The sequence below is a fragment of the Aethalodelphis obliquidens genome, unplaced genomic scaffold, assembly GCF_003676395.1.
Source record: "Aethalodelphis obliquidens isolate GAN/ISIS:26980383/991018 unplaced genomic scaffold, ASM367639v1 scaffold36, whole genome shotgun sequence".
Taxonomy (NCBI): Eukaryota; Metazoa; Chordata; class Mammalia; order Artiodactyla; family Delphinidae; genus Aethalodelphis; species Aethalodelphis obliquidens.
The window spans coordinates 12,472,304-12,498,186 of record NW_020837980.1 but is presented as its reverse complement, the minus strand read 5'-3'; the positions used below and the strand labels follow the sequence as shown (position 1 = coordinate 12,498,186).

The window sequence follows — 25,883 nt, the reverse complement described above, 5'->3', positions numbered from 1 at the left end:
TCTTTCTAGCTTCCGAATTGCTTACAGCAAATCTAGGATTTCAGAATTAGGAATGCCAACAAAAAACGGGCACTTGACATCTGCCTCTACAAGGCTTAAGTCACTAGCCACTGCAGCCATTGACCTGCAGCACACCCTGAATGGAGTTCAGGGTGGAGATTAGGAATGAGGCACTCTGTGCTGTGGGAAAAAAAGGCAGAACAAGCCTTCAGATGGTTGGATATTTTCAGGAGAAGATTTTATGAGCCCAATTCTTACATCTCTTCATACCTAGAAAAGCACTAAAATCATTAATGGTGGCATCTGTGCCTCATGACTAACAGCAGGCCTCTGCTGAAATGTGTGCTTGAATGCACATACCTTTACTAAAATCACATACTGACCTCTTCCCTGCATCTGCGGAGCAGTTTCTCAGGGCTGTCTGAAATGCTGTCTTCCGGGCTACAGTCCTCATTTTGCCCCCAAATAAAACTTAACTCACAACACTCACATGGTACCTTTTTTTTTTATTCCCCCAGTGAACAGGAAGCATTTTATTGCTAGATAGATAACAATTTGCTAGCAGTCATTTAGAGTATTTCTGTGTTTTCTGTCAGCCCTGTTGGACTCACAGAAGAAAGCAGAGACTTTCACTTGTCAATTACCCAGGAAGCACACTGAGGTTTGAAGAGTTTTATCCTGAAATGAATAATGCCCAGCCCTCATATTGCAAAGGACACCTCTGAAGCTAGAGAGGTGAGGTAATGTGCATAGAAGCACGTTACTGTTGATATTTAAATGTAATCCTAAAGGTTGAATAGGAATTAATAAAGTGGAGAAAAGTAGAGAGAAGGTTCCAGGGAGGAGCAAGGAGATGGGGTGTGATGAAAGCACCTGGAGCTGGAGGTGCGGTGAGTTTTGGGGATGGTACAGAAGACAGGGGCAAGAAGATGATACACTGTTACGTGATGATGCGATACTTTACTCTGAAAATTCAAGGCAGCTGCTGAAGGATTTTGAGCGATACCTTTGGGGAAGACTAGTCTAGCGACAGTTTGGAAAATGGATTAATGGCAGGACAAGGTGAGATAAGAGAACATAGTGGATGTCAATTTGTCTGTTTGATATCCCTTCCTCACTGTTTTGGTATCTTTGTCTTTTTGTCTGAGATTTTCTCCTTTCATATGCTTTTTGGTGAAACTTCCATTTACCATCCTTTGCCCCTTCTCTAGAGTCAGAAAGATGCATACATTTCCTAGGCATGTGCTGGCATTACGTCCTTCCTTGGGTGCTTTGATCTGTCGAAGAATAGGCATCTGATTCAAGTAAGGCCAATCGGATGCTGGGGTTAGATTTTTAAATATGCTGTGGAAGACAGAAGTATGTTTTTCTTTTGGGGTTCCTAAACAGAAGTGATATTTGGGTATGCTCTTGGCCATTATATTAGTTTCCTAGAGTTGCCATAAGAAAGTCCCACAAACTGGGTGTCTTTTTAAAAAAATTTTTATTGGACTATAGTTGATTAACTATGTTGCATTAATTTCAGGTGTACAGCAAAGTGATTCAGTGATATATCTATATATATATCTATATATATAAAATACATATATATATTCTTTTTGAGATTCTTTTCCATTATAGGTTATTACAAGATACTGAGTATAGTTCCTTGTGCTATAAGTAGGTCCTCATTGATTATCTATTTAAACTGGGTGTCTTGTAACAAAAGAAATGTACTTCCTCACAGATCTAGAAGGTAGAAGTCTAAAACCAAGCTGTCGGCGGGTCTGTGTTGTCTCTGAAGGCTCTAGGGGAGCATTAGGCAGTCCTAGCTTTCCTCGTGTGTAGATGCAGCATTCCGTCTCAGCCTCCGCTGTCCCACAGCTGTCTTACTGTGTGTCTCTGGGCCCAAATGTCCCTCTTTTTATAAGGACATCAGTCACTGACTTAAGGCCCACCCTAATCTAGTATGACCTCACCTTAACTTGACTACATTGTCAATGATCCTATTTCCAGCTAAGGTAGAGGTTCCAGGTGGATATGAGTTTTGTGTGGTGGCAGGTGGAGGCAGGGCACTGTTGAGCTCAGTGCAGCTGTACTCCCTGCTGCCTGGGCAGACCTGCTGCAGTAGGACAGAGAAGTCCACAGCACTCGGTGAAACAGAGATGACAGGTGGAGCGAATATTAGCAGGAAAGGAGCCCTAGTTTCTGGTCTCTAAGTGCCCTGTAGTTGTACTGGGTTCCACAGTTACTCTTTCAATTTTAGGGGCCACCTGACCTTTCCTTCCTTCCAGAAAATTTCCTGACTCCACCTTTTGTATGTTTGTTTGTTTTTGCACTTGGGCCAGATTGAATTAGGTTTCTATCCCTTCCTACTAAAACGTTGCTGATAAATACAGAAATTATTGCAGCATTCCAGGCAGAGAGAGAAGCAGATCCGAGCCTTGGCAGTGATAGAGGAATTCAGAAGGTGGGGCTTGCATTCTGTTTAAATGTTAGGATTAAAGGAGAGGAGTTAATCTGTGACGATCCTTGAGATGATCGGGTAGGCCACTCTCTGAAAAAGAAAAGAAGTACGAAAATGCATGAAATTTGCCCTTTACAAGCTTTTCTAGAATACTATTATGTATAAGCCTTCTGCTGACTTTGCTTTCTTGAAGGCAAGGAACATATTCATTTTTGTATCTGCATTGCTTAATATAATATACTGGGCACGTGGTGGGTGTGCCCTAATGTTTATTCCATTAAGTATAAAGATTGAGAGCTTGAAAGGCAAAACCTCTCTCCAGCCAGTAGGACATATGACGCATGTTCTCTGGCCTGAACATGTTTGTATCAAATCTCAGTGCCCTGTAATGGCCCCATGGTGTGTAGAGGTTTGCGGGCCAGAGGTCACTGGAATCATATTCATATGACAGTCACCAAACCATTGGAAGGAGAAAGAAAAAAATAAATTCATAGTGTCATCAGTGGGGAGGCTGAACATATTTTAAATGTGGTAACATAAAGTGAAAGATATGTTTTTCTCAGCCGCATAGCACAGGGAGATCAGCTCAGTGCTTTGTGACCACCTAGAGGGGTGGGATAGGGAGGGTGGGAGGGAGATGCAAGAGGGAGGGGATATGGGGATATATGTATACATATAGCTGATTCACTTTGTTTTAAAGCAGAAACTAACACACCATTGTAAAGCAATTATACTCCAATAAAGATGTTAAAAAAAAAAAGATCTTGGGACAAACAGTTTAAGTATTTTGATTCCCCCTGCCCTCATTTCTTTCTTTGAGGTGTACAATGATACAAACTCCTTGAGGCAAAAATCAAGTTTTACAGCTGCTGATAGCAACTCGTATCCCCATTACATATGATAGGGGCTCAAGAAATGCTTGCTGAAAATACCTGTTTGGAAGTTATGGTAATATGGGGAAGATGCTGAGGTATCTCTTTAGTAAGGAATCAATAATATATGAGTATAAGGCTTAAATGTTTATATTTCAGTGTGAACATCTCAAAAAGTACATTTGGAATTCATAAAACCCTGAGAGACAATTTGGAACAAATGCATGTAATGATAAACGAATATATTTGTGGTGACTTGATCAGCAGCTTGAAATGTGGTTTTATTTGTATTTCTTGAGGGTGGTGGTAGAATTGCTGATGGACACTAGGAGCTTTGTATTGACTTGTGACGTCAGGGACTACATTTGGCGGCCTGAAGAACAGATTTTTGGATTTAAACCTCCACTCACAGTGCGGGGAAGTGTGTTTGCTATTTGTTTTTGCACAACATGCTTGTAAAGGATTTAAGAAAAGAGTATCAGTAGGCCAACAGATGAACGACTCTTTCCATCTGATTTGGGCATAAAGAAAATAAAATAGCTGTAGGACATAAAATCCAGCAGTTGTTTCACTGACTCTGACAACCTTTTATACTTTGTGAAAAATCATGTGAGGTGAAATTAAAACTCGTGCCTGTATCATATCGCCTTCTTTGAACACATCATCTTGCAATTACTTGTCCCTTCTTTAAGCCAGAAAGCACGTTTATGAAAGCGAAATATATGTGTGTGTATATATATATACACATATATATAAAAAATATATATTTAAGTACACTTTTTTGGAATATCATGCATCTAACAGGATTTGAGAGCCTAAATACTTCCTGTGGTTAATTCCATAAGCTTGCTTTGAGTAATACCCCACTCTCACCCTACCTTTTAAACATCTTTCACAGGCCTTAGCTATTTTTCCTTCTCACTTTTTCTAGCATATGAAAGTTTAAACTTTTTGTTGAGTCTTTTTAATCATTTCCTTAATGTTACAAATAATGAGCTAGGTAAGATAAGGAATTCTGTGTGCAGCACTTTGGAAGACAAAATGACTTCTTGCAACAAAATCACTCAAGTGCTTCCAGTTACATAAGTGACTCTCAGGGAGTCTGGCATTTAATGAGAGACGTTAGCTTTCCAGGCCAATAAGTACCATTTAAGGAAAGTGCTGTAGTGATTTGCCATGCAATAAAGGAGAGTAATGCCTTGTAGTTTTACAGTTCCTTTCTTCCAAAGAACTTACAGTGCTTTTACATAGATCATTTCCTTTGTCCTAAAAACAGTTCCTGGATACTGTTCTGTATTAATATTGTTCCCTGGGTGCCCCAAGTAATTCATTCAGTGAGTGATTATTTGAGCTCCTACTATGTGCCAGGCTGTTACTGGGTTTACAGAGCAGTATAAAGCTTCATGCATATCTCTGGGTAGCAATCTTTTGAGCAGAGAGATCTGAGCAATTATTAGAACAGAGGATGTGGCTAACAGCTATAATAGGGGTGGATGCAAATACCATGGTATCTCAGAGAACAGAGTAATGAACTCTGGAGAAGGGGCTCTAAAGCTTTTAGAGAAGAGCAAGGTTGAACAAGGTTTCAACAGTACAACAAAATAAGCATGGAAATCTCTCCTCTCTAACTTATTTTCCAGGTGGAGACATTCTGTATGCTCAAGTTACTGCCAGAGCTATGAAAAATGGCTTAGTGGGTGGGGAGAATTTGGGGAGGAAGACCGGAGAGTATCAGAGTAACTTGAGGACCTTTTTTTTTTTTTTTTTTTTTTTTGCGTTACGCGGGCCTCTCACTGCTGTGGCCTCTCCCGTTGCGGAGCACAGGCTCCAGACGTGGACACTCAGCGGCCATGGCTCACGGGCCCAGCCGCTCCGCGGCACGTGGGATCTTCCCGGACCGGGGCACGAACCCGGGTCCCCTGCATCAGCAGGCGGACTCCCAACCACTGCGCCACCAGGGAAGCCCGCTTGAGGACCCTTGAGGAAAAAATTATACACACGTCCCAGAGATTCTGCTGTTCTCTACACTCCCTTTTGTGAGCCGTTGTTAATGATGGGACTGTGTGCCAGTTAGTTCATTCATGCTGTGCAGGAACATATCAATAGCTTCCACGCTAGGGAGCTATGTCGTCAATTGGAAGAATGAGCTTTATATGAAGTATATTATTTATGAAATCCTATTCCTAAATTATTTGCTCTGTTAGGCATATCTATTATGAATGGCAAATCTAAGGAAAATCCAAATCCAAAGAAAAGATATTATGTAAGTGAAAAAGAAGCTATTCTTTCTTAACTGAGCAGTAAATATTGCTAAGTGGAGTGGACCTGCTTCCTCCGCCATGGTGAGGGAGCTAGCTGCTGGTTGTACTTATCTTCCCTGAAGACAGAACCGGTTGGCTGTGCAACTGGTTGGACCCAGTCAGTAAGCATTTAAGAACTATGAGAGAAGCTGTTGAGGGAAGTTATAGATTTTCTATCATTTCTGTGACAGCTCCGGTCTAGGAGAAATCTTTCTTAGAGATGAGGGATGATATAGTGGGAAGGTCCCTGGGTGAGCAGTCAGGAAACCTAGATGCTGAAACCTGGCTCTGAAGCTAGATGCCCCTGTCATTTAACCATTCAGAGGTTCATATTCTTCATCTATAAAATGGTTTGGATTAAATGACACTTCAGTTCCTTCCAGCTGTGATATTTTATAATTATGCAATTATATTTATGAATGATATGAACCTTTTCACAAGCCTTTTGCGTTGGAATATTCCTTTGCTAGTGGAGTCCCCTCTTTTTCTTAACATGTTTCCCCCTCCCCACTTCCTCTGCCTGGGAAATTATTGTACATCCTTCAAGGCTCAGGGACAGATTAAAGAACTGATATATTTTTAGTGCCATCTGTGTGTCAGGTATGGCAATAAATAGGGTGACCAGATGTTCAGGTTTTTATCTCTTGCCCTGGTATAATTTTTAATAGTACCTTCTCAATACTTTCAGAAGTGTCCTGGTTTACATAATGATTTATGTGAGGATAAAGTTTTTACAGTGTTACTTAATTTCATCCTCACCGCAGTTCTGTAGGGTGGAGATTATCACCCCCTCTTTCCACATGAGAAGAACTATAATTTAGAGAATGTTAAGGAATGTGTTCAAAGTCTCACTGCTTATAAGTGGTAGAGTAATTCCATCCTGGTGTTCTGACTTTGGATGTTTTTACTGCACCTTGATACCCAGATCATGTCATTTTTTGTAGAAAACCATTGCAGACTCTGCTTTCGCCTGGAGACCTCTAAGTTTGTTTTTACTGCTGAAAAATCATGTGGTATACATAAACATGTACATGTCGGATGCATCTCTCAATGGACTCTGTTCCGTCCTAAAAACAAAGGCCCTGTCTTACTTATTACTGAGACAGGCTGGGACCTGGGACCTGGAACCCATTGCTGCAGTGCTTGCACCTGGTCAAACGTCTCCTCAAGCAACAAAATACAAAGAAACTATGAGGGACTAAAAGTAACTGTGTGTATGCACCCGTTGGGGCAAATTGTGGGCAACAGGATACAAAAAGACCAGAACCCCAACTGCCACTTCTGAAGAGCCGGGAGCAAAACTAGGGTACTAGGCATGATCCCTGCACATAGCACCACCAGGGGGGTGGGCAGACCACCTAAGCTACCCCTCCGGCCTGACCCGTGGACATACCCCTGCCCTCACCCCAGATAAGGAACCCGCTTGTTTTCCCCACCCCCACCCCTCAGGGAGTGAGCAGGGGAAACTGTTACTTGTTTTCGCTCTGCACTGCTGCAGCAGGGACCACAATTAAGCCTTGCCTGAATTTCTTGTCTGGCTTCCTATCTATTTCTATTGATTAAGGAACGCCGAGAAACCTGGTCGCAACATTAGCACATCAGCAATGTTTAGCCCACTTTGCCTGCATCCGTGTTTGTATGCACCCGTGCTGTATTTATTAGAGCTCTTGCTGACAAGGGATCAGAGGACCCCCTTTCCAGTTTGGGCTCCCCTGTATGTTAGTTTCTTTGACTTTGAGCAAGTGTTGCTTTTTCTGAGCCAGACCCTACTAACTTTCAGCGGTTGCGAGGACCAGGGCGGGTAATGTCTGATAATAAAAAGAACTAACATTTTATAGAGTGCTTCTCTTTGTGCAGCACCACACTACATCCTTTAGAAGATGATCTCATCTCGCCTTCAAGAGAGCGTCTGTGTCAGAGACTCTGTTAGATCTAAAAATGCTAACTACCCTACCTGTAGTTACAAAACTAGTAAGTAGCGGATGAAAGCAGGCTTCAGACCCGCGTGTCTGCAGATGCCTTTTCATCTGGGAATTCAGGGTCCAAAGACAAGGTAGTAGAAAGCTGAAGGAGTCTTGGGGATTCTCAGCTCAAGGGTCTGAATGTTAAGTGTTAGGACTGTGTTTTACATCCTTCTGGAATCCAGCAGCTGTTTCAGTCCCTCCATTTAGGGGCACTGCTCTCTGAAGCTGCCTGCATTGCAGCAGTGGAAACCTGGTGTCTAAGTGGGGCTCAGGAGGCCTCTTCCTGACTATGCCCTTGGGTCCTGTTGCATAGCTGGGGGCAGTATTGCATATGGTTAGAGCCTATGCTTTGGAATAGTAACCAATAATAATGTTCTCTCTCAGAAGTTTTTGCAGACACTTACCCAAAATTGCATAAATATAGTTAACGTATTTCCTGGGCTTGCATAAATCTTCCTCTTAAAAGTAAATATAAAAAGTTAAATTTGAGCAGAACAACAATAAAGAAGAAAAATCTTTGGTTGGAATAATAGTATTATTATAAAGAGAAATGCTGCCCTTTATCCAAACCTACTCTTGAATGGTGAGGTTCTGCTGAGATCACTCAGGGGCATAGAGCATTTGCACAGTGCTTTGTGTGAGGGTAGGTACTGAATAAGAATTTATTAAAAGAAAATAAATCAATGAGTGCCAGTGATTCAGATAGTTTGAGGTTACTTCGTTCAGTAACATTTGCGTCTTCTGGGGGAAAATACCTTTATTCTGGGATTCTTAATATGAGGTCCATAAATCATCACAATTTTGTAGATGAGTTTTATAAAGCTCAGAAACTTTCTGCATATTTGCCAAATTGTGCATATAATCCTTTTTGCAGGAAACGAGTTCATAATTTTTATCTGATTCTCAAAGGCATTCTGCCCTCATATTAACTTTACCTGCTTTCTAATATCCCTCTAAAGATACTATTTGGGCATTAGAGGCAGACAAACAGAGGTCTTTCTTATACCTCTTAAGTCCTACTTGAGTTGGCATCTGTCTACTTACCTACATTTAAGAGAGTTTCTTTGTTCTGCAATGAATACTGTGACTACAGTCCTCAATGAAGACAATACAGTAATCTGATTTCTGTAGGCTGGTCTGTGCCGTTCTCTTGGTACTTGGCTTCACCTCAGAGATACTCTGAAATCATTTGAAATGTCATTGCTACAGCCCTAAAAAGTTTTCCTAGGTATTTTCTCTTTTAACCATGTACTAAACTTTAGCTCTGGGGTCAGTCTCACCGTAGATAAAATGGGATGCGTAGGTTGGTTGTTCATGAATAAATTGTCTCCTCACAGCTAGAATTAGTCCCCTTAGCAAGAGGTATGCTGGGCTTAGTTGAGTAAAATTTGAAAGCTACTGGATTTTAGGTAATAGAGTTTTTCATCTCTACCATTAAGCACTTTCAACAGCAATACCATTCTGATGGTGAGTCTTACAAAAATATAAGCAGTTCTCACGAAGAAAGAGAAAAATTAATGTCTGATTATTTCAGCTATGTTAAAGTAAAAAAGAGTATTTTTCTGTTCACTTTGGAGTTAAATAGAAAGTATTAGAAAATACTTGGTAGCATATTTTTATCCTGTTTCAATCATTAATTTTTTAGTCTAAATATTTCTCTCTGGATGTGATCAGAGGATTGTTTATAATTTTTAAGCCACTTCAGAATGGTATCAGGATTAATTAATATGGTTTATATATCAAATTGCTTTTGAAATATTCAAGCTTTGTCTCAGCTTTTCCCCCCACTGCGTGCATGAGAAATTGTAAGAGTGTCAGAACAGTTGGCATTGATTTGTTCTTTCTTGAATTCAGTTAAGCTTATCACAAACTGTGTCATGGCCAGAGCTTAACATGTTGTTCCTCTTCCAGAAAACCATTTGCCAAATACAACACAGTTTGGATGGTGGGAAAACTCTGGAGCATTCACATTTAACCTAGACTTCTCCCCCTAATACCCACGTTTGGAGCCGAAGGAAACACGTTGCTAAATCAGCATCCCTGACTTCAGCCTTTCCCTCTTCTGAAAACCACAAAAGCAGAAGAAGCCATTATTGGATCCTTGACCTGGAGTTTTCTGCTCTGAGCCCATTTGCAGCTGTCAGTTAATAATTCGAAACAACACATGAGGGTGAAGGATGCCTGGATGGATAACTACGAATGCTATTAAAAAAGAAAAAAAAAAAAAGAAAGAAAGAAAACCTATGACGTTGCCTGAGATGTGTAGCCTAGATCTTTGGCCTCTTTCATCTTCATCTCGTTGGGTAATTAGCACACTGACCCTGTGCAGACTGGAAGCATAGGAAAACAGTTTGAAAAGTGCAGAGGAAGAAGTAGGATTAAGACAAACATTTATATAACCAGGAAAAATGACCCAGGAAAGACGGGAAATCTGGTGACATTCTGTTTACCCACAGCAATGTTAAAATAGTTTGCAAGTGAAACAAAGCAGAGCCCCTTGAATAAATCACTAAGAAAGTAGAAGGATAGACCAACAGCCAAGAGCACGTCACGAGCTATCCGTGTGATATGATTCTCTCCTATTAGCCGGGCAGACGGCTTTCCTTTGAATATTCCTCTTTCTCCTTTCTCCAGTTAATCCCGTCATGGAATCACGTGAAACTGTGGGCTGCTGTGAATGGGGACTAGAAGTGGATGAAAATAGCTTAGGTTATTAGGAAAGGGGAGAGTATCAGGATGTTTGGGTACTGGGTCCTAATCAACACCCAGACATCAGTCTAGATCAGAGACAGTTTTATAAACCTTGAATATGTGGGAAAAAAAAAAACAACACAGAAAAACCCTAAAAACCTGCATAGCCATTTCATGAGGGGCAAAAATCTCACTCGTTTTTTCCGGATCACGTGCCCTATGAGAAGATTTGCTCTTTCAAAGGTTAGCATGCTTGGGCCTGGTCTCCATCAAACGCTGGAAGTGTAGAAGCTATCAGCAAGTCAACTGAACTTTCTGAACTTGTATGTGAGTGGCTTTGGTTTAGCGCCAGGTAGTTTATCTACAGGGAAAGATAAGCTTTTTTGCAAACAGGTCTCAAGTTTGCTGATCTGACTGCTGGCCAGCCAGATGCTAAGAGCCCTAACCTGGCATCATGAGGGATGCCTGCTGATACAGAACTGCACACTCCTGCTTTCAGAGTCCTGTGAGAAGTCTGTGGGATGATTTGTGGGGGCCTTGCACTCATGCATCCATTTATGAATAGAATTGCTCCAGGTGTGGGTGAGTGAGACAGAAGCACCCAAGAGTTCATTGCCCTCAAGAAGCTTATCTTCTATTTGAGAAGTCAAAAGGTCGAATCATATGAATCGAGGAAGTGCAAAGTAAAAACGGCTGTGTCAAAGGACACGTAAGCATTTAAAACATAAGTGCTCTGAATTCAGCGCTGACAGAGATCAGACAGGCTCAAATAAACAGGAAAGTTTTTGTGAAAGACGGGCCCCCCAGACTACCTCTCACTTATGTAGTGCTTTATGGCAACAGGTGGATTTTCCATACATCATCTCTTAGTTGAGTGTCATGTTATTACTGCCATTTTGAAGCTGAGGACTCTGAGACCTAGAGAAAAGAAACGCTGCTTAATTTGTACACAGGTAGAGAAGAGTCCTCACACCTTGGTTTTCCACTTCCAGTCCAGGACCATCTGCTCCTCTATGGCTTCCTTGACCAATAAGTACTATAGTTAATCCTCATTTTTCTCAGATTCTAATATCTGAGAATTTGCCTACTTGCTAAAATTTATCTGTTATCCCCAAGTCAGTACTTGTGGCACTTTTGCAGTCACTTGACGGGCATGGGCAGAGCCCTGAAAGATCTGACCCGCCCTACGCATGCACATTCCCAGCTGAGGCCAAACAAGGCCAAGTTCTGCCTTCTCTTGCTTCAGCTCTCAGACTGTAAACAAGTATCCTTTTCACGGTCTATTTAGTGCCACGTTTGTCACATTTTCGTTGGTGATTTTTCTCTTTAAAGTGGCCTCAGGCACAGTGTTGAGGTGCTGTCCAGTGTTCCCGAACACAAGAAGGCCGTGATGTACCGTATGGAGAAAGCATGTGTGTTTTCTAGCTTCATTCAGGCAGGAGTTACCTAGTGGTGTTGGCCGTGAGTTCCATGCTGATGAATCAGCAGTATAGATTCAATAAGGTATCTTTCAGCAGAGACACACAGCACACAAGGTTAAGTATTGATGAGTTGACAGAAGTGGTGTGACCTGAGGCTCACAGGAACTTAATCCTGTATTTCTTCTAAGAGCAATGGTTCAGGATTTGCTAATTCAGTATTCATGGTGATTGTGGAGAACGTAACTACTGCAAATAATGAGAATGAACTGTGCTTCGATAGAGTAAAGAGAGGGTGGGAGGATGTTGCCGGCAAGGAGAAGAACACGAACAGAAGAACAGCGTTGGGGGAATTCGTGGTTGTATAACAGAGACTAGACAATTCTAGTTGGCATCAAGACCGAAGAGTGATTGCAGTAGGTAAGGTCTAGATGTCAGATTTGGGGGGTGGGGGTGGTTGGGCAGGATGTCCAGCTGATGAATTTGGACTTAATCTTAGAAATGGATTTGGAGCAGGGATGTTATCAGTGCCTCTTTGGGAGAAGAGTATCTGGCTGGGTTGTGCGGGAGTAACTGGGCTGGGAAAAACGGCAGCAAGGAGAGTTCTCCACAGGCACTTGTGTCAGTGGCCAGGGGTTTATTGGTGGGACAGGAAACCAGTCCTCTCCAGGTCTTGATGGTCGATGTTGAAGGCACAGAGTGAAGAGGGAGCTTCGAGGGGTGAAGGCATTTCACGGAGCTGGAGGAAGTTCAGGGAGAAAATTCAAAACAACTGGGAAAGCAGTTTAGGAAAGATCCTTCGCTGAGTGAGGAGCCAGTGTAAATTTTGGAGTCTCTGTGTGGTGTGGTTGTGCTCCTTCGCGTGTGTGAAAACAGGCTTCTGAGAGGAGCAGGCAACCCCAGGAGTCGTCATGGAGACTGCTCCAAACAATTCCAAACACGTGTATTCAGTTTCAGGAGCTGGCTCGTCTGGATCCTGGTATAATTTAACAGTTAGAGTGTATTTCTAAGGCAAGAAGAACGGGACTATTCTTTGTTAGGCTTGTTGCCTTTTCTTAGGACTATTATTTGAAGTTCATTGTTTTCCCTTTGGATTCAGCTCTTGTATCGGCACACTCACACTCACACACACGTAGACAGTGTCCTGTGGCACTCAGTGAACCATGAGAGTACAGTACATCACGGGTACAAAACAGATCTGTGGTTGCTTTGGAAAAACAGTGGGCAAATGCTTCAGATTGCTGAGGCGTGCTACCCTGAAATCATCTCTTAATATTTATCTTGTCGTATTTCCGTTAAGATTGACTCTCAAAAATAAGTGGAATGAAACTCTTAGTGAGTCACCGAGGCGTTATTTTTTAATAGACCTGGATGTGTGTGCTTTTCTGAGTTTTTAACTCCAGAAGAATTAGGCATCAAGATAAGTTAACGTGACACTCGCGCCTTTCCTCTGCAACTGATGGTTTTTCAGCCTCGTCAGGGAATCTCAAACTGCTGATATAAAAACAGGCCTCTCATGGAGAATTGAGTTTCGACCTAGCAAGTAGGATTCTCAAACTTGTATTCAGTTTCCTCTGGGAAGCCTCTTCTTTGGCCCCATTTAGAATCAATCTATTCCTGCCTTAAACTTTCTCAGCACTTATCTGCATTTGACATGTGTTTGAAGGTTTGATCCTTGGTCTAGGCATACAGTTGCTATGGTGACTCCCTGGGCTGACTGGGTGTGTCATAGGCAAGTAAATTAAGGATGTCTTTGTGTGGACCTAAAGTTATGTGAATGTTTTTGGCAGAATTGAGAACTGTAAACTAATCGCTGAAGAACCTCTGCATTTCCATGTCCCTCCCCTTCCACTGTTCTTCCCTTTCAGAAAGTGAACTCCCATTCCTGTCATCCTGGGACACTTAAGAGTCTGCACATTCCTTTATAATCTTTGGAACTTCCCTCTCATATATTTAGGTCTTTGGACTGTAATGACTCCCAACCATGATGCTTTGCCTAGGCTGAAAGAACTCCCTGCAAAAGTTTATCAGTTGGGGCTCCCCTGGTGGCGCAGTGGTTGACAGGCTGCCTGCCGGTGCAGGGGACACGGGTTCGTACCCCGGTCCGGAAGGATCCCACGGGCCGCGGAGCGGCTGGGCCCATGAGCCATGGCCACTGAGCCTGCGCGTCCGGAGCCTGTGCTCCGCAACGGGAGAGGCCACAACAGTGAGAGGCCCGCGTACCGCAAAAAAAAAAAGTTTATCAGTTGATATGATTTCCCATTGTTTCAAAGAAGTAGACATTATTTGACAAAGTATATCTTTGTTAAAAAGAAGAAAACAGGAAACATTTATTCTCACCTACCTGCGGCCTCAAATGATGGTTCTGATAGTGAGTTACTTCTAAGGGGGCAAGTTCTTGGTGGGTTCATGGAAGACAAAAGTTTTTTGACCTGTGCCTTGAAAAATTTAGTAGAAATTAAATAAACTGAGGAGAGGAGGAGGGTGTTATAGACAGTTGAGAGTGTGAGAATATGAAGAGGGGAATGTATGTGGTGTATTCTAGCCAGTAGAGTTGACCAGTCTGGCTGGAGTTTTATAGGGAATAGTTGAAACAACATGACCCATAGCAGATCTCTGTGGGCGTTATTGAATGAGTGAGTGGTCATTTAGAAAGGCAGCATTGGTTCAGATTGTGAAGACTGTTAAATTTCAGTCTAGGGAATCTGGACCTAATTCTGTGATGAGTGGGGTGTACTTATGTCCTGAAATATTGAAAATGAGGTGAGCTATGTCCTCCTGTGCCCTCTTGTATTCTGTATTTTGTTCTGCCTGGGTCGTTGGTGAGAGACAGAGAGAGACAGAAACAGTAAACTAAAAAGGGATAAATACTTATTTTAGTGAAAGTTAGAATTTATTAGTGATGTTACAAAAGCTCCTTATTTGCATTTAGTCCATGTTGCTGTAATTGCTACACTGGGGGTGGGAGGGATAAGACAGCTCAATAAGCAAAAGCCCCCAAGCTTCCAAATTGTCATTCTTTTTTTTTTTTTGCGGTACACGGGCCTCTCACTGTTGTGGCCTCTCCCGTTGCGGAGCACAGGCTCCGGACGCGCAGGCTCAGCGGCCATGGCTCACGGGCCCAGCCGCTCTGTGGCACGTGGGATCTTCCTGGACCGGGGCACGACCCCGTGTCCCCTGCATCGGCAGGCGGACTCTCAACCACTGCGCCACCAGGGAAGCCCCAAATTGTCATTCTTATAGAGACAGGTTGACTTTGTAAAATTTATTTCACTTTACTTTATTATTTTTTTTTCACATCTCTATTGGAGCATAATTGCTTTACAATGGTGTGTTAGTTTCTGCTGTATAACACAGTGAATCAACTATGCGTACACACATATCCCCATATCTCCTCCCTGACTTTGTTTTTAATAGCTCACATATATAGAATAAAACAATGGACCTGGGAGTGAGCCATATAGAAAAGGTAGAATGAAAAAAAGGTAAAGAATAAAATAATTAGCATTATATACCTAAATATACTTCTGAGCAGAGGTTTCCAATATTGTGGAGATGAAACAAATTTCACATAGACTCAGGAGCGAGAAGATGTAATGTTAGATTTCTGTAACCAAATGTATTAGAATGCTGTCCTTCCTGATGCTGAAAAACATCTAGCAACTTTGAAGGAAATTCAGTCAGATTTATGTATTGATATTTCTCAGTCTAACCAGGCTTGTATTTCACTTATCTTCCTGGCTTACTCTCTCTTTATCTTTCTTCCCTGGGTTAATTCTGTCATCCTCAATCCCTGTTGGAACCATTGGGATGTCTCCAATCCTGCCTTAATTAGAACCAAGGTCATCTTTTGCCTAATCTCTCGCAGAACCGTACTCTTTCCCTACCAACATCTCATAAAATCCAGGCCTGGTCACTCTTCTCTTCTTCCTTCACAGAATGAAGTTGATACTCTCTGGCACTGCATTCACTGCAGTCCTCATCTGATGGAGGAAAGAGCCGTGTCTCCCCCATCTCTCCTTCATAGCTTGGAAGTCAGGATGCTTATTTCTTTTGTCTCTTGCCTTGACCTGGCAGCCTCTTTTCTCCTGTATTCCTGACCTTCCTCCTTGTTGTCTGTTTTATACCAGGTCTCTTGTGTTGTCAACTCCAATCTACTCTCAGGGCCTTGCTTTTGTATTACTAAGCAATCTTTTAACCTCTGGCTAGAAAGTCCAAGATCACGGTGATGGCAGGGTTGTTTTCTTCTGAGGCCTCTCTCCTTGGCTTGCAGACGACCACCTTGTTCCTGTGTCTTCACATGGTCTTTCCTCTATGAGTATTCCTGGTGTCTCTTGGTGTGTCTAAAAATTTCCTCTTCTTGTAAGAAAACAAGTCAGCTTGTATTAGAATCTACCCTGATGGCCTCATCTTTATCACCTGTTTAAAGGTCTATCAAATACACATACAGTCACATTCTAAGGTATTGGGGTTAGGTCTTCAACATGTGAATTTTGAGGGAATGTAATTTCAGTCCATAAGTTTGTTTTCAGACTGCTTGACCCAAGATGGTAACCTATCTTTAATTAACGTGTTCTTAGCAGCTTAGTAAAAAAGGCTATATTCCTTCCATTGAAAATAATTTTCAATGGGTATCTTTATAAAGGGTCCACGCACTAAGTTAGATAACTTGCAGTTGCATTAAAAGATTATATTTCAATTAGTTGATGCTGTTATCACACACCAAAGATTAACCTAGGATGTATGATTATAGAAAATTATCCCTTTCTTCCAAAGAAACTGATTATTGTCAAAAAAAAAACCATCAGCAGATTTACTTAATTCTGTGATGTAGTACAGCAATAGTACTATAGTACAACTGTGATATAGTACAGTATTTGTTTTCCAGAAAACAAATAAAATTAATGAGAATCCAGTTGGAACAATATTTATGCTTTAAAATGTTCACATGAGTCACCTGATATAAAGTAAGAAATAATTTTATAGATGATTTTTAAAAGTTAGGTTGAAATTGGAAAAGATCCAGAAATCACTGTGGGAGGGGGCAGTATTTTTATATGTGTTTACATTTTCCATAAAACAAACCCTGAGATTCTGGATCAAAGGGGCCTTTATATGATGACTCTTACTTAGGCCGGTGAAAGACAGAGCTGCCGTTTGACTTTGAGCACAGCCTGAAATCCAACTTTTCCTTTCTGGGTTCGATAAAGGGCCTCAGAAGGGGAGGGGACCCACCAGAAGTCACTAATGGTAGGAAACATTCTAACGAGAGCCACACGGACCAAGGAACATTTTCATTAGACAGCGCATGACTTGAAAGCAACAACTATTTCATAACTCTTTTTCTTTCTCCCCAGCTACCATCCTCCCCTCTCTCCCCACAAAATGCACATTTTGAAGTTTATTCACTGTCCCGATTTTACCTTTATATTAAAAAAAAATCACGACTGTTTTAAATTGTATTTTTGCGAAGATGTATTTGATGTAGTACAGGTTTTCCCATTGCCGAGTTCAGGAAATAGAACCTAAGTAGCGCAAGCCGTGGGTCATTTTTCTCCAACAGAGCTCTCACTGTTCCCACCTGCCTTCTGGGCGAAAGGCAACATCCTGTAGGACCGAGGCCTGGGGAATGGGTGTTCGATTCAGTGCAGCCACGTCTCCCTCCCTCGATGCAGAAAAAAGAGGAACTTAGTATGATTTTGCCTTTTATATCACAAATGTTAACTGGAGACCTAAAATAACAGAAGCTGCTGAGGTTATATTGTTATATTATTTGCAGCTAGAACAGACAAGGCCATTAAGTAACATTTGTGTGAAACCATCTTCCGAGTCCTGTCACGGAAAATCCACACTCTTCCCTCCTGACCCTCTTGTTTCCTGTTTGCGCTTCTAAGGACCAGCAGATGAAACTCGCCATGGAACAGAAAGGACCATTCTTGTCATCCGTTTCAGAATCCAATAGGAAAGAGTGCTTTTCTTGCTTTCCATTCTTTTTTTTTCTTTTTCCCCTCTCTTGTGGTTTTGGCTTTTCAAAAAACAAAACAAAACTCAGTTTTCAACAGCTCCAAGAGGTTCAGATGAGATGTTCTTTCCTGTCAAACAGGATCCTGAAACCTTTTGAGGTTTCTCAGGGACTTGTCTCTCTAAGCTGAAAAGTCTGTTCTCTTTCTTCCCTGTTGCCAGAAAAGTAATTAGGCCATTTTTCTAATTATAGTAATCTTCCCCAAATGGCATATAACTTCAAATCCAAATACCATGTAAGTTGGCCAACAACATTCGGCCATGAAGCACTTCACCAAGACAGTTGGAACGTAGAAGCTGCACTTTGTGGTGAGGCAGAATGTGTACTTTGTCCCAGTTACAGCTGGGTTTTCTTTCTCAGTGTCTCGCCCAAGAGGTTCCACTACATTAGAGTAAAGAACACGGATGGCAATTGCTCCTGTCAATGGCATTTGGTGAAGAGTTGTGTCTGTGGCAGGTAAATTAACCTCCTTTTGGAAAAAATGTTTATTTGCGGTAAAAACTGAACAAGATTTAATTGTCCTTATGCTGTTATGTTGATGAAAGATCTCTACAGATAGGAAGAGTGAGGTTCCCTGTGTCACATGATGCAGAACTAGATTTTTCTTCCCCTAAGAAGAATCCTCTTTTCTGTGATGCTAACCAAGGGGACGTTAGGTCCTGCTGGTAAATTTTGTGGTCCAAAATATGCTCACAGCTACCTTCTCTTGTTCCATTTGTCCAAACAAACAAAACAAAAAACTTTTTCAAGTGATATAGACTTTAATTAATTAATTAATTTATTGGAGTATATTGCTTTGCAATGTTTGTTAGTTTCTGCTGTACAATGAAGTGAATCAGCTATAGGTACACCTATATCCCCTCCCTCTTGGACCTCCCTCCCCTCCCCACATCCCACCCCTCCAGGTCATCACAGAGCACCGAGCTGAGCTCCCTGTGCTATACAGCAGGTTCCCACTAGCTATCTGTTTTACACATGGTAGTGTATTTATGTCAAACCTAATCTCCCAATTCACCTCACCCTCCCCTTCCCCACCTGTGTCCACACGTCCATTCTCTACATCTGCGTTTCTATTCCTGTCCTGCAAATAGGTTCATCTGCACCATTTTTCTAGATTCCACATAGATATTTGGTCTCGCTGCTTACCCACTCTCTGGCCTTAATGGAAGGGGTTTCTGGATTGGGATAAGGGCCCTAGGGAAAAGTCTCTAAAAAATGGAACTGAGCATTGAAATAAAGAAGAGTAACTGAGGGTGGATTCCTCCAGGAAATGATGGAGTTACAGTGATTGAAAATGGAAAGATAAAATTGCATAGGGATTTAAAACCAAAAACGGGGTCAGCATTTAAGAGTGCAGTAAGGGTGTGTCATAGTTACTGAATGGTGTGTGGATGATGCTTAACTTCGGGGTGCAAACCAAGACCACTTTATTTCTGTAAAACAGTCCCGGGTGTTTGTGGGGAGGAGAAAATGCGTGAAGTGGGAATTTCCAAGGCTCAGGCCTTTCGAATCATTGGATTCCAATTTCCTAGTGGCCACATTTCGTTTGCAAAAAAATGCAAATTCTGAGTTATTTTTCTGGAAATTTAGTTGGTCTGAGGTGGGGCCCTGGAGTCTGCATTTTTGCAAGCTTCTGAGGTGGTTCTTGAACGGTGCTATTGTTAGTTATTACCTAACACTACTAGTTGTTGCATATTTTTAGTTGGTTATTAGCCAACACTGTTGCTCTGGGAATTTTACGGGACCTAGGCTGGCAGATTAGCTCAGAGCACTGACAGCACAATTTGGAGCCAGTACAACTGAGGGGATTCAAGCAAGTGAATAATACCTTGTAGGCAAGAAGTGTGGTCATACTCCAGGGGGATGAATGAGAAAAAAAATTTTTTTCCCTAAAAGCTATTCAGGGTGGAGTGATGACCTGCTAAAGTGAAAATTAGGTTGTTGAAAGCCAAGCCACGGATTATTTTAAAGGGGGTGGTTATTTAGATTTTGAGTAGGTAATAGTAAAGGGAAGTGGAGCTATAAATGTTTTTTAGGGGGTGGATATAAAAATGTACATTCGAGAAAAGGATACCGTTTCAGTTAGGGAAGGCCTTAAGCCTCGTTGTGCAGGGATGTTAGGAAAATATTAGAATGAGTGCTTGCTATTTCTGAAAGGAAGAGGACATGTTTTGAACACAGAATCTCTATTACTTATTAATTCTGTGGCGCATCACCACACTCTACACATTTCTTAGGCCATTGTTTGAATTCTGGTGTGTGTTCCTTTTGACTTCAGGGTAATTTCTCTTCTGGATTATTTACCTGAAGTACCTTAAAAAGCCAAACAGGATAAGAATGCTCTTGTTAGTGAACCATGGAGTCTAAATTTCTTGCTTGTGTAGAGAAAAAATGCTTGCAAAGGAAATCTTGGATTTATTTATATTTGAAAGAGCTTTTGCATAAAAAGAACTCCCTAACCAACGTTTCTTGTAATCTGTTTGTGCAGTGAGATGTAGTAAGTTCCTCTGTGATAGAAACTTTTCATGAAGATTCTTTCATTGGCAGTACTTTTATATTCAGAAACACCCGTGTGTGAAACCAATTTTTAAAAGGGGCATATAACCTCATAAGAAAAATACTACTGAATCCTGGGGACCTACTTCTTCCAGTAGTCTCCCAATTCCCTGCTTATCAAAGCCTCATTAATCATCAGAATACTCCAGTGAGGCTGGTGTTTTTTTTTTTTTAACTAGCATAATTGTATTTTGTAAAGGGTCAAAAGAATATTTGAATCTAAAAATATTTCAGTCTTGTATTTTTGGAAAATCTGCTTCAGCTCTACTGTCTTCATCCCTAAATTACCACCAAGGGCACTAAGGCACTATTGCAGGCTGAGTAATGGCCACCCAGAGATATCAGGTCCCAATTCCCAGACCCTGTGAGTGTTACTTTATAAGAAAAAGAGATTTTGGCAGAGGTGATTACAGATCTTGAGATGGAATGATTGTTCTGGATTATCCAGGTGGGTCCTAATTCCAATCACCAGTGACTTTATAAGAGAGGCAGAGGGAGATTTGATCCACGCAGAAGAGGAGGCAATGTGACCACTGAGGCAGAGATTGGAGTGATATGACCACAAGTCAAGGAATGCTAGCAGCCACCAGAAGCAAAGAGGCAAGGAACAGATTGTCTCTTAGGGCTTCCTGTGGGAGTGCAGCCCTGTGGACAGTTCTCTGTCATTTTAGAATTTCGAGTTTGTGGGAATTAGGTACGGCAGCCCTAGGAATCTGATTTGGGCAGTGAATTTTCTTCTTCTGACTTACACTCCGGTTTGTAGCACAACAGTCATACAAGAAGCTTCTTAAGCAGTTTAGATGTCTGCGCCTTAACAACGATCCAGGGACACAGAACTTCTAGGCATGGGATCCAAGGATCTGTGTCTTTAACAAACTGCCTAGGTGATTCTGGTGTGATTCTGACTGTTTGATAAACATTTCACTAGGATGTTGTATTAGTTTCCTTTTGGGGCTGTAAAAACTTACCACAGGTTTTATTGCCTAAAGCAACACAAATTTATTCTCTTGTGATTCTGGAGGTCATCTTCACTGTGCTAAGGGCAAGGTTTCAGCAGGGCTGGTTCCTTCTGGATGTTCTAGGGAAGGAAAGCATTGCCTTGCTTATTTCAGCTTCTAATGGCATCTGTATTCTGCATACTCAAAGTGCATCACTCCAGTCTCTGCTTGTGTCAACAATAGCTTCTCCGACTCTCACTTTTGTGTCTCTCCTATAAGGACCACTTCGATTGCATTGGTCCCGCCCAGATAATCCTGGATAACCTTCATTTTAAGATCCTTATATTGATTGCATCTACAAAGTCCCTTTTGCCACATAAAATAACATTCATGGGTGCCTGGGATTAGGATGTAGATATATTTGGGGGGCCATCATGGGTTTAACGCAGACCCCATGATAACATCTCATGTAGAAACCATGGATGTAAATGAGGTTGAACAACAGATTGTCATACTTAATGCATTATGTATTACACTTCCCTCTTTTGTGCTTATTTTTTCAAATAAAGCCATTTGGAGTCAAAACATTTAAATATGGCCACTGTTAAATTCTTTGACACTTGGGTGGCAGATGACAAAGCATTCAAAGCTGCTGATTTCACAAGAGAATCATATCATTAAAATGTTACAAATTAGTTTAAATGCCCAGGCAAGGGGGTAGTCAGATGGGGAGATTTTGATTTCTGTCAAATTTTCATCATCCCCTTCCCCAACCACTCCCAAATAAACATACCTTCTAAGTAAAACCATGATTTTTGCTCTGCAAATGCAGGTTTGAGCCATCCTCAATAAAAATCACATAAATAAAATCCCTATGCAAACCTGCATTGCTCTGCAGGTGTGATTGTAAGACAAGCTCTCCTGGGCCCTTTCCAATCAGTGTATTGACAGTGCATTCTCTAAGCCCTCCTTTGTAGAACTCAGAGCTGCATCTTTTGTACCTTGTATATAGTGATAATATAGAATTCCAGATTCGAAGTGAGTGGTAATAAAAGCTAAAGAATAAGAGTATATTCTTAAAAATATGACAAGGAGGGACTTCCCTGGGTGGCACAGTGGTTAAGAATCCGCCTGCCAATGCAGGGGACAGGGGTTCGAGCCCTGGTCCTGGAAGATCCCACATGCCGCAGAGCAACTAAGCCCGTGCGCCACAACTACTGAGCCTGTGCTCTAGAGCCTGCGAGCCACAACTACCGAAGCCCACGCACCTAGATCCTGTGCTCCGCAACGAGAGAAGTCACCGCAATTAGAAGCCCCTGCACCACAATGAAGAGTAGCCCCCGCTCGCTGCAACTAGAGAAAGCCTGTGCACAGCAACGAAGACCCAACGCAGCCAAAAATAAATAAATAAAGATAAATAAATAAAAATAAATAAATTAAAAAATATGACAAGTATATTTATCTAAGATGAGTGATTTATTGACAAATCCACACATTTTTTAAACCTGTTTAATTATTCTTTTTTAAATTCGATTGGAGTATAGTTGATTTACAATGTTGTGTTAGTGTACAGCAGAGTGATTCAGTTATGTATATATATACTTTTATATATATTATTTTTCAGATTCTTTTCCATTATAGTTTATTACAAAATATCAAATATAGTTCTCTGTGCTATACAGTAGGTCCTTGTTGTTAATTTGTTTTATACATAGTCATGTGTATATGCTAATCCAAAACTCCTAATTTATCCCTCCCCCTCTGCTTTCTCCTTTGGTAACCATAAATTTGTTTTCTATGTCTGTGAGTCTGTTTCTGTTTTGTAAATAAGTTCATTTGTATCATTGTTTTAGATTCCACATATGTGATATCATAAGATATTTGTCTTTCTCTGACTTATTCCACTTGTTTGATAATCTCTAGGTCCATCCATGTTGTTGCAAATGCATTATTTCATTCTTTTTTATAGCTGAGTAATATTCCGTGTGTGTGTGTGTGTGTGTGTGTGTGTGTGTATGTATAACACATCTTCTTTATCCATTCATCTGTCGATGGATAATTAGGTTGTTTCCATGTCTTGGCTGTTGTAAATAGTTCTGCTATGAACACTGGTGTGCATGTATCTTTTTGAATTAGAGTATTGTTTGGATATATGCCATAATTGTCTCATTCTTATTGTTGCTGCTTTGCTTAAGCCCTTCCCACTGCATTTCAGGATGACTGCATCACTAACTGATCCCCAACACACATTTTTCTCTGTTCTTTTCCTTTGCGCCTCTCTTCCTCCATCCAGTTACTCCCCGCTTCTACTGCCAGTACTGTTTTTTAAAATAAATTTATTTTATTTATTTAGTTTTGGTTGCATTGGGTCTTCGTTGCTGTGCGTGGGCTTTCTCTAGCTGTGGCGAGTGGGGGCTACTCTTCATCGCGGTGCGTGGGCTTCGCATTGCAGTGGCCTCTCTTGCTGCGGAGCACGGGCTCTAGATGCGCAGGTTTCAGTAGCTGTGGCACACAGGCTCGGTAGCTGTGGCTCGTGGCTCTAGAGCGCAGGCTCGGTAGTTGTGCATGGGCTTAGTTGCTCCGCGGCATGTGGGATCTTCCCAGACCAGGGCTCGAACCCGTGTCCCCTGCATTGTCAGGCAGATTCTTAACCACTGTGCCACCAGGGAAGCCCGCCAGTACTGTCTTGTAAGCCCAAAGATCTGATCTTGTCCCTCTCCTACTTAAAATCCTTTAAGAGTTGTCTACAAGATAAAAGTTAAAACTAGATACACTATTTGAGGATATGGCATTGAAGCATTCAATGACCTTAGCCTATTATTTCATTTTTATTCTCTCCTATACACTTTCATACACCTTGTGTTCTGGTCCAATTTTTTTCTTAAGGAGTTACATTAGTTTTGAGAAGTGTTCTGGGAGAAAGTGTTCTGTGATGAAATAAATTTGGAAAAATACTGTATTTTTCACATTTTACTGGGAACTTCAAAATGCACATTAGTGTATTAAGTGGTCTTAGAAGTCCCATAGTAAAGACAATTGTTATGTTTTTTGTAAATTTTTATTGAAGTAAGCATAGATATTCTAAAGTGCATAGACCTTAAGTGTACAGGTCTGTGAATTTTTGCAAAGCGATCACAATTTGAGTAGTATGGACTCTATCCAAATAAAAATAGAGATGATTTCCTGAACTCCAGAGTCCTTTTCATGCCCATCACAATATTCAGGCTTCTGTCACCATAGATGAGTTCTGCTTGTTTTCAAACTTTTTATAACTGGTATCGTAGAGTATGTTTTCTTCTGTGTCTGTTGTCTTTTGCTCAAGGTTATAGTTATGACCTTCATTCATGTTCTCACATAATTTGTTGTATTGCTCTAGGCCAGGGGCTGGCAAAGTGCTGCCTGCAGGCCTAATCATGCCCACCATCTGTTTTGTACAGCCTGTGAACTAAGAATGATTTTGATGTTTTTTAAGGGGTGTGTGTGTGTTTGTGTGTGTGTATATATATGTGAATATGCAATGGAAAACATATATGGCCTGCAGAGACAAAAACACTTATTTTCTGGCCCTTTACAGAAAACACTTTGCCAATTCCTGCTCTGTGGTATTCCACTGTACGAAAATATAATTTACTTATCTGTTCTACCATTTACGGGCATTTGAATTATTTCCTAGTTTTGGACATGACAAATAGTGTGGCTATGAACATTCTTGTACACGTCTTTTGGTGAACACGTGTCCGTATTTTGGTTAGGTGTGGAACTGGTGGAACGCAAAGTGTGTGGGGTTTTTGTTTTTGTTTTATTGAGATAACTGCTAAAAAGTTTTTCACAGTGATCATACCAATTAAAATTTCCTCATCGGTGTTTGAGAATTCCAGTTGCCTCACAGTCTCAACATTTGATATTGATAGATTTTTAAAATTTTAGTTCTTTTACTGTATGTGTAGTGGTGTCTCATGAGTTTAATTTGCTCTTCCCTGATGAGGTATAACAACTTTCATGTGCTCATTGAACAGTTGGATAGCCTTTTTGTGAAGAATCCTATTGCTTTGCTTATTTTTTAAAAATAAAAATTGTTTTTTTCTTTTATTGATTTATATAACTTCTTATATATTCTGCATACAAATCCTCTGTCAGATGTATATATTGTAGATACCTTCTAGGCTCTTTGGTTTGCATTTTTACTTATTTATGGTGTCTTATGATGGATAGAAGTTCTTAATTTTAATGAAGTCCAATTTTTCAAATCTACTTTATAGTTAATGCTTATTGTTTACTGTTTAGAAACATCCTTGCCTACCCTACAAAACATTAAAGTGTTCTTCTGTGTTATCTTCCCACAGTCCCTATTGTTTAATGTTTTGCACTTAGTTTACAATCCATCTGAAAATTATTTTTATGTTTGGTGTGAGATAGAGCTAAAGGTTTATTTTTTCCCTGTGAATAGCCAGTTGGTGTTCTTGGTAATCCTAAGGCTGCAGAACCCTGGTTACTACAGGATCTGTGTTCTGGCAACAATCTTGGTGAAGCCGAATCCCCATCCCAGGGTTTAGAGCCTCCGGAGACTGTTGCTGGGGGATACACACACTAGCAACGTGGCCTGGCTTCCTTAGAACAACAGACTGTACTCTAGCTCCCTTCCCAAAGTGTGTGGCTTTGGAAACAAGGCCAAGTTA

At 41.1% G+C, this 25,883-nt stretch overlaps 1 long non-coding RNA gene across 1 annotated transcript; it reads right to left on the bottom strand.

The window, feature by feature from the left end:
• Positions 1-1,601: 1,601 nt before the first annotated feature.
• Positions 1,602-22,955, bottom strand: LOC113632273 (uncharacterized). Its single transcript, XR_003437747.1, has 3 exons — positions 22,919-22,955; positions 21,107-21,108; positions 1,602-1,687 (listed from the first exon to the last, which is right to left on the bottom strand). It is a non-coding gene; the product is annotated as an uncharacterized LOC113632273 (long non-coding RNA).
• Between the last annotated feature and the right edge of the window lie 2,928 nt (positions 22,956-25,883).